Source organism: Phalangium opilio, unplaced genomic scaffold, assembly GCF_054372755.1.
Source record: "Phalangium opilio isolate 3A_F unplaced genomic scaffold, DU_Popi_V2 ptg000019l_1, whole genome shotgun sequence".
Taxonomy (NCBI): Eukaryota; Metazoa; Arthropoda; class Arachnida; order Opiliones; family Phalangiidae; genus Phalangium; species Phalangium opilio.
In genome coordinates, this window is record NW_028324152.1 from 5,932,174 (window position 1) to 5,941,173 (window position 9,000).

The window sequence follows — 9,000 nt, forward strand, 5'->3', positions numbered from 1 at the left end:
CGGCTAAATTACTAGTCGTCGGTAATGCGACTAAATTACCAGTCGTCGGTAATGCGGCTAAATTACCAGTCGTCGGTAATCTAGCTTAATTACCGGTCGTCGGTAATCTAGCTTAATTACCGGTCGTCGGTAATCTAGCTTAATTACCGGTCGTCGGTAATCTAGCTTAATTACCAGTCGTCGGTAATCTAGCTTAATTACCGGTCGTCGTTAATCTAGCTTAATTACCGGTCGTCGTTAATCTAGCTTAATTACCGGTCGTCGGTAATCTAGCTTAATTACCGGTCGTCGGTAATCTAGCTTAATTACCGATCGTCGGTAATCTAGCTTAATTACCGGTCGTCGGTAATCTAGCTTAATTACCGGTCGTCGGTAATCTAGCTTAATTACCGGTCGTCGGTAATCTAGCTTAATTACCGGTCGTCGGTATTACCAGTCGTCGGTAATCTAGCTTAATTACCATTCGTCTGTAATGTAGCTTAATTACCGGTCGTCGGTAATCTAGCTTAATTACCGGTCGTCAGTAATCTAGCTTAATTACCGGTCGTCGGTAATCTAGCTTAATTACCGGTCGTCGTTAATCTAGCTTAATTACCGGTCGTCGGTAATACGGCTAAATTACTAGTCGTCGGTAATGCGACTAAATTACCAGTCGTCGGTAATGCGGCTAAATTACCAGTCGTCGGTAATGCGGCTAAATTACCAGTCGTCGGTAATCTAGCTTAATTACCGGTCGTCGGTAATCTAGCTTAATTACCGGTCGTCGGTAATCTAGCTTAATTACCGGTCGTCGGTAATCTAGCTTAATTACCGGTCGTCGGTAATCTAGCTTAATTACCGGTCGTCGGTAATCTAGCTTAATTACTGGTCGTTGGTAATCTAGCTTAATTACCGGTCGTCGTTAGTCTAGCTTAATTACCGGTCGTCGGTAATCTAGCTTAATTACCGGTCGTCGGTAATCTAGCTCAATTACCGGTCGTCGGTAATCTAGCTTAATTACCGGTCGTCGGTAATCTAGCTTAATTACCGATCGTCGTTAATCTAGCTTAATTACCGGTTATCGGTAATCTAGCTTAATTACCGATCGTCGGTAATCTAGCTTAATTACCGATCGTCGGTAATCTAGCTTAATTAACGGTCGTCGGTAATCTAGCTTAATTACCGGTCGTCGGTAATCTAGCTTAATTACCGGTCGTCGGTAATCTAGCTTAATTACCGATCGTCGTTAATCTAGCTTAATTACCGGTCGTCGGTAATCTAGCTTAATTACCGATCGTCGGTAATCTAGCTTAATTACCGATCGTCGGTAATCTAGCTTAATTACCGGTCGTCGGTAATCTAGCTTAATTACCGGTCGTCGGTAATCTAGCTTAATTACCGGTCGTCGGTAATCTAGCTTAATTACCGGTCGTCGGTAATCTAGCTTAATTACCGATCGTCGGTAATCTAGCTTAATTACCGGTCGTCGGTAATCTAGCTTAATTACCGGTCGTCGTTAATCTAGCTTAATTACCGGTCGTCGGTAATCTAGCTTAATTACCGGTCGTCGGTATTACCAGTCGTCGGTAATCTAGCTTAATTACCGGTCGTCGGTAATCTAGCTTAATTACCGGTCGTCGGTAATCTAGCTTGATTACCGGTCGTCGGTTATCTAGCTTAATTACCGGTCGTCGTTAATCTAGCTTAATTACCGGTCGTCGGTAATCTAGCTTAATTACCGGTCGTCGGTATTACCAGTCGTCGGTAATCTAGCTTAATTACCATTCGTCTGTAATGTAGCTTAATTACCGATTGTCGGTAATCTAGCTTAATTACCATTCGTCGGTAATGTAGCTTAATTACCATTTGTCGGTAATCTAGCTTAATTACCAGTCGTCGGTAATCTAGCTTAATTACCAGTCGTCCGTAATCTAGCTTAATTACCAGTCGTCCGTAATCTAGCTTAATTACCAGTCGTCCGTAATCTAGCTTAATTACCAGTCGTCGGTAATCTGGTTTAATTACCATTCGTCGGTAATCTGAATTAATTACCAGTCGTCGGTAATCTGGTTTAATTACCAGTCGTCGGTAATCTAGTTTAATTACCCTTAATTGGTAATCTAGATTAATTACCCTTAATTGGTAATCTAGATTAATTACCCTTAATTGGTAATCTAGATTAATTACCCTTAATTGGTAATCTAGATTAATTACCCTTAATTTCTAATCTAGATTAATTACCCTTAATTGGTAATCTAGATTAATTACCCTTAATTGGTAATCTAGATTAATTACCCTTAATTGGTAATCTAGATTAATTACCCTTAATTGGTAATCTAGATTAATTACCCTTAATTGATAATTTAATTAGTAACCCTTAATTCGTAATTTAATTAGTAACCATTAATTCGTAATTTAATTAGTAACCATTAATTCGTAATCTAGTTTAATAACCTCTAATTTGTAGTCTAGTTTAATTAACTCTAATTGATAATTTATTTTAAGAACGTTTAATTGGTAAACTACTTTAATTATTTAAATTCGTAATCTAGTTTATTTATCTTTAATTGGGAGTCTAGTTTAATTATCTTTTATTGGTAATCCAGAATAATTAGCAGGGAAAAGTTAAAATGTCCATTAAGCTAGTTTGAATTTGACTATATCCGCGACAATTTAGACCCGTGTGTTTTGATGGCGTCGCTGTAGCGGCCGCGTCAACGTCACTGCAGCAATATTAAAGCCGTCTTATCTCACTATCGATAGGCCATTCCAACCAAAAGGCATTAAGAAGAAACAATCGGATTATTATGAGGCAACTATACGTTAAAAAAGGCCAATATTGGCTGCGCTGATATTTCCTAATAAAACAGTGTATCCATCTAAATATCGCAGATTGGGGTAGTTTTTAAAATTTAAAATTAAACATACTTAAAATTAATTTTTCTCAAAAACCTTAAAAATGGTCCTAGAAAAAGGTTTAAATTTTGATATCAAACCGTTCCCAAACGTAACAAACGAATATTTCATGTCAAAAAGGTGGCCACAAAATGGCTAAATTTGAAAAAAACTCCATGTTATTTCTATGGGAAAATTTAACTTTTTCACCAAAAGGGCTGATTAATTTTATGGAAATGAAAACCACCCTTAGCAACTTTATTTTTTATACAATAAACTAATGGGTGGATCTTCTTGAAATTTTAACCACATATTGAGGGCCCGAATTGTAGTTCTGTGGAATTTTTTCAAAGCAGTTAATACGATACAAAAAAAGTTATAACCAATCAAAAAACCATCCTTATACATTAAAGTCGGTATGAGGTCTTATCTAAGAGAGCTATCGCTCTCCTAGAATATATTTTTGAAAACGTAATTTTAGGTTCTATCTGATTTTAAAATATGAAATCTTTTCATTAGTAGCCAAAACATCGATTCTATCCCTTTAATTGTAGTGGATTCCTTATATGTTGCTATCGTATGCTTTAGTTGCGAAAGAGCCTTAATTTCCAAACTAAAGATTATTATATGGAAGCGTTAAAGATTATAAAGAGAAATTTTAACGAGTATGTGGTAAAATCATCTTCATTTATCTAAACCATGCTCGGTTTTTTCCTTTGCACTAATATCTAAACTCAGAATTAATATACGTAAGAAATTAGTATTTCAAATTCGTTTGTCAATCGGAGTCCCGGTAATTGAAAAGAATTGACAAACGATCAGCCAAACATCCTTGGCTACAGCGCCATTATTTAGGTTGTTTGAGCCCTTTTTGAGGTCGCGAGCCTACAATGCCCACAGAACGAAAACGCCGCCAGTCCGCCCCTGCATACAACACCCTCGTACAACACGAAGTACAATGCAACACCCGATGGCGAAGCTCCTTAGTTTTTTATAAAACCATTTCCCATACCGAACTTATGATCTTAAATATACAGGGTGTTTTTGAAAGGTCCATCACAAATTAAGGAGCGTGTTTATTGGACCAAACTGAGTGAAACGTATCAAAGAACATGGGGTCTACAACATTTAGTTTCGGAGATATGGCACCCCAAACATTTGCCCCAAAAACGAGAAAATATCCCAAAATGTGGAGTAAGGGTTATTGCCATTACCCAACCTGTTTCGAAGTCATAGACAATTTAAATAGCCTTGAATTTGAGAAACACTACTGTAACTTTAGATAGCAGAAGGGTATAAATGGGTAGAAGTACGCGTACGGCGGTAATGTAAAGCTAATATCAAGTGTCATAGTGTTTTAAGATTCCTCAGCACCCAGTAAAATGGTTTCGATTGAAGGTTGAGTTTGTTGATTACGTTAGTGTTTGATGTGTCACAGAGAAAACGCCATGATACGATCCCAATATAAATTTTTTATTAGTTCTTAATTCTTAATCTGTAACAAATAACTACTACAAGAATTGTTCAAAGTGTTCACCACCCGCGCTAAGGCAAACTTGAACACGCCTTACAAAAGATTCCCTAACACGTTGCAAAATGGCCGGAGTATCGCGAATAGTTTGACAGGCGTAAACGATTCGTCGACGAAGCTCGTCCACATCAGGTACTTCACTCTGATAAACTATGTCTTTCAAGTGGCCCCAAAGGAAGAAATCGCACGGGTTAAGGTCGGGTGATCGAGCAGGCCATTCCACTGGTCCACCTCAACCTATCCACCGAAAAGGGAACGTCGCGTTAAGGTGAGCCCTGACAGCGAGACTGAAATGTGGTGGTGCACCGTCATGCACGAACCACATTCTGCGCACCAAACCCAAGGGCACGTCGTCAAGTAATTCCGGTAAAACGTCTTGTATGAATTGTAGGTACGCCTCACCGTTTAACCTGGGCTGTAGAAAATATGGTACTCGCTCCTGGTTCGTCCTCGAAAATAGGAAGGACTTTGCCTTCTACGGCCTCTGGGATTTCTTGCGCTCTAGGTTGAGGTCCAGCCGGTGGGATTCATCATTCCTGTCTTAAACGTCTGTCCACAGCCTCTAACGTCAGTCGGTTTGGTAAGCGTCTTTGCGGAAATCTTTCCTGATAGAAACGTACAGCTGCCACAGCATTCCCCTCGGCTAGTCCATACATAAGATGCATATCCGCATATTCGGCAATTGTGAAGACTTTCATTGTTATCAGAGGTCAGGGCTTGTACGTGGTTTTTATTAAAATCGTTTTGCTAGTGGTGTCTGCCTCAGGTCAACGTTCCGATAAAACGCTTTTCTATTTAAAACAAAGTGCAAGCCATGTTTTTTAAGGAAGGAAAAACAAAGTTGTATGAAGATACGTTTTTTACGAAAGGACTTAAAGACGGGTCTAATACATGTACTGGTATTATTACCTTCACATTTCAACTAAGCGACGTCGTATAGCAATGAATATATTTACAAATGCCGAATATGCGGATATGCACCTAATGTATGGACTAGCCGAGGGGAATGCTGCGGCAGCTGTACGTTTTTACAGAAGTTTATGACTTCTTATCCTGGGAAGTATTGAACTCTAACCATATCCGGAACCATCTCTGTTAGCCAACTTCTTATTAGGTCCGATCACCGCGCCACCTACGGCATTTCCCTCATTTTGAGTTGGCAGGCTGATTTGCGCGCCAGCAGCGGGCAGGAAACGAAACTTTAAGGTGTGTCCTGTGGTTTGAGGTAACGAATCAGAAACGGTGACAAGAACAGCTGTTTTAATAGACTGCTAGAAATTCCGGTCAAACCAGTGTGGGGTCCTAGGCCCACGGACTGTAATGGATTTTCATAGAGTTCTAGCCAGACGGCTTTTCAACGATTGGCGCTGAAGAAGTTTTGAACACGCCCCACAGTTTGAGTGCCACAGCCTCTCGGCGTGGGATTTTTTTCAGTAGATTAGATAGTTTTCCTAGTGGGGAGGAAACTTTCGACCCACTTTCACGATTGCCATAGGCAATTTTGACTTGCAGGGATGGATACTATATAATGCCTTAGTGTCCAATACTTCCCAGGATAAGGAGTCATCAACTTCTGGTTTTTATCAGGAAAGATTTCCGCAAAGACGCTTACCAAACCGACTGACGTTCGAGGCTGTGGACAGACGTTTACGACAGGACCGACGAATCCAACCGGCTGGACCTCAACCTAGAGGACAAGAAGTCCCAGACTCCGTAGAAGACGAAGTCCTTACTATTTTCGAGGACGAACCAGAAGCAAGTACCCGCCAGGTGTTTAAGCGATTAGGCGTTGGTCACGTGCTCGTGTGGAAAATCCTCAAAAGTCACCAGTTTCATCCTTACCATTTTCAAAAGGTTCAAGGTTGGAATCCCGTGGACTACCCACGACGCACGGCGTTTTGCCAGTGGTTTCTGCCTTAGATAAAACGCCATTGATTTCCCGCGTAGTCTGTGTTACGTTTTACAAAAGAGACTTATTAAAGTTAAAAAGCATTTTATTAGGCATTCAGTTAATCAGCTCACGATCCGATAACTAGTGCCGCGTCGGTGTTAAGTTCGGTCTTTTTACATTTCATATAAAGAAGTTACATTTTTAATCTTAATTTTAGTTATTATCAATTTGTCCTTTGACCCTCTTATAACATCCTTCTTTCGTAATTTTACATGTTTCAATCATATACACAATAATAGATCTAGGAACAATAAATCTTACAATAAATAATACAAGGTTAATAAAATTTTGCAATTATACATTAATATCTTTTAATATTCTGAGAGAGCGGTAGCTCTCTTAGATATGACTTCATACTGCTCTTAATGTATAAGGAGGGTTTTTTGTTTGGATGTAGATTTTTTTGTATTGCATTAAATGTTTTGAAAAAATTTCACAGAACTACAATTCTGGCCCACAACATGTGGTTACAATTTCAAAGAGATCCATTAATTAGTTAATTTTATAAAAAATAAAGTTGCTAAGGGTGGTTTTCATTTCCATAAAATTTTTAACACCTTTTTTTATGAAAAACAGGAATTTTTCCCATAGAAATAACATGGGAAATTTTAAGAAAGAAACATTCCGGTTAATCCGATTTTAGAAAAACTATACTTAAAAACGGTTTTAAACGGAAGGTACAACACCTAACATTCCGCTAAGCAATTTTCATTGACTATAATTAAGTCTAAGTATGTTTAAAATTAAATTTTCAAAACCATTCCAATCTGCGATATTTAAGCAGTGTAAAGAGTCAGTTTATGATGTTAGGACTTTTAAAGCTATTTGGTTCATATTTCGTGGCGGTTGAAAAACAAGGGGACCTAGCTTTGTGTGAGCTGACAAGTTAAAATGGAAAAGGTCCACCACACTAAACTGCCTTTGGTACTTGTGGGTGCTTGTAGGTACTTGTGGGTGCTTGTAGGTGCTTGTGGGTGCTTGTAGGTACTTGTGGGTGCTTTTAGGTACTTATGGATGCTTGTAGGTACTTGTGGGTGCTTGTAGGTACTAATGGATGCTTGTAGGTACTTGTGGGTGCTTGTAGGTACTTGTGGGTGCTTGTAGGTAATTGTGGGTGCTTTTAGGTACTTGTGGGTGGTTGTAGGTACTTGTGGGTGCATGTAGGTACTTGTGGGTGCTTGTAGGTACTTGTGGGTGCTTGTAGGTACTTGTGGGTGCTTGTAGGTACTTGTGGGTGCTTGTAGGTACTTGTGGGTGCTTGTAGGTACTTGTGGGTGCTTGTAGGTACTTGTGGGTACTTGTGGGTACTTGTAGGTACTTGTGGGTACTTGTAGGTACTTGTGGGTGCTTGTGGGTAGTGGGTACTTGTGGGTACTTGTAGGTACTTGTGGGTACTTGTAGGTACTTGTGGGTGCTTGTGGGTACTTGTGGGTGCTCATGGGTACTTGTTGGTGCTTGTGGGTACTTGTGGGTGCTTGTGGGTAATTGTGGGTGCTTGTAGGTACCTGTAGGTGCTTGTAGGTACCTGTGGCTACTTGTGGGTGCTTGTGGGTGCTTGTGGGTACTTGTGGGTGCTTCTAGGTACTTGTGGGTGCTTGTGGGTACTTATGGGTACTTGTGGGTGCTTGAGGGTGCTTGTGGGTACTTATGGGTACTTGTGGGTACTTATGGGTACTTGAAGGTACTTATGGGTGCTTGTAGGTACTTGTGGGTGCTTGTAGGTACTTGTGGGTGCTTCTAGGTACTTGTGGGTGCTTGTGGGTACTTATGGGTACTTGTGGGTGCTTGAGGGTGCTTGTGGGTACTTATGGGTACTTGTGGGTACTTATGGGTACTTGAAGGTACTTATGGGTGCTTGTAGGTACTTGTGGGTGCTTGTAGGTACTTGTGGGTGCTTGTAGGTACTTGTGGGTGCTTCTAGGTATTTCTACGTACTTGTGGGTGCTTCTAGGTACTTGTGGGTGCTTGTAGGTACTTGTGGGTGCTTGTGGGTGCTTGTAGGTACTTGTGGGTACTTGTGGTTGCTTGTGGGTACTTGTGGTTGCTTGTGGGTGCTTGTGGGTGCTTGTGGGTACTTGTGGGTGCTTGTAGGTACTTGTGGGTGCTTTTAGGTACTTGTGGGTACTTGTGGTTGCTTGTGGGTACTTGTGGTTGCTTGTGGGTACTTGTGGGTGCTTGTAGGTACTTGCCCCGGGTGCTTGTAGGTACTTGTGGGTGCTTGTAGGTACTTGTGGGTGCTTGTAGGTACTTGCCCCGGGTGCTTGTAGGTACTTGTGGGTGCTTGTAGGTACTTGCCCCGGGTGCTTGTAGGTACTTGCTCCGGGTGCTTGTAGGTACTTGCTCCGGGTTCTTGTAGGTACTTTTGCTACATAAAAGTTTGAAATTGACAATCTCGGATCGTCTGTGTGAAGTTTTAAGGATATCCGAATTTCATATTGGCCTTATGACAATTTTGAGCTAAATGTTAAACGGACATAAATCAGCATTTTTAAAAATTTTGTAAAATTGTCAATTTGGTCCTATTTCTGGGGTAAAAAATGTATTATGTTAATTACAATATAAATACAAACTTTTATTGATTTAAGTTTTTTTTGAGTATCATTATAAATAAATGTCTGATTGAGCTAAATTTATGGTCCCCTTT

At 40.2% G+C, this 9,000-nt stretch overlaps 1 long non-coding RNA gene across 1 annotated transcript; it reads right to left on the bottom strand.

The window, feature by feature from the left end:
- Positions 1 to 2,494: 2,494 nt before the first annotated feature.
- Positions 2,495 to 3,331, bottom strand: LOC149700793 (uncharacterized). Its single transcript, XR_016382066.1, has 2 exons — positions 2,908 to 3,331; positions 2,495 to 2,837 (listed from the first exon to the last, which is right to left on the bottom strand). It is a non-coding gene; the product is annotated as an uncharacterized LOC149700793 (long non-coding RNA).
- Positions 3,332 to 9,000: the final 5,669 nt, after the last annotated feature.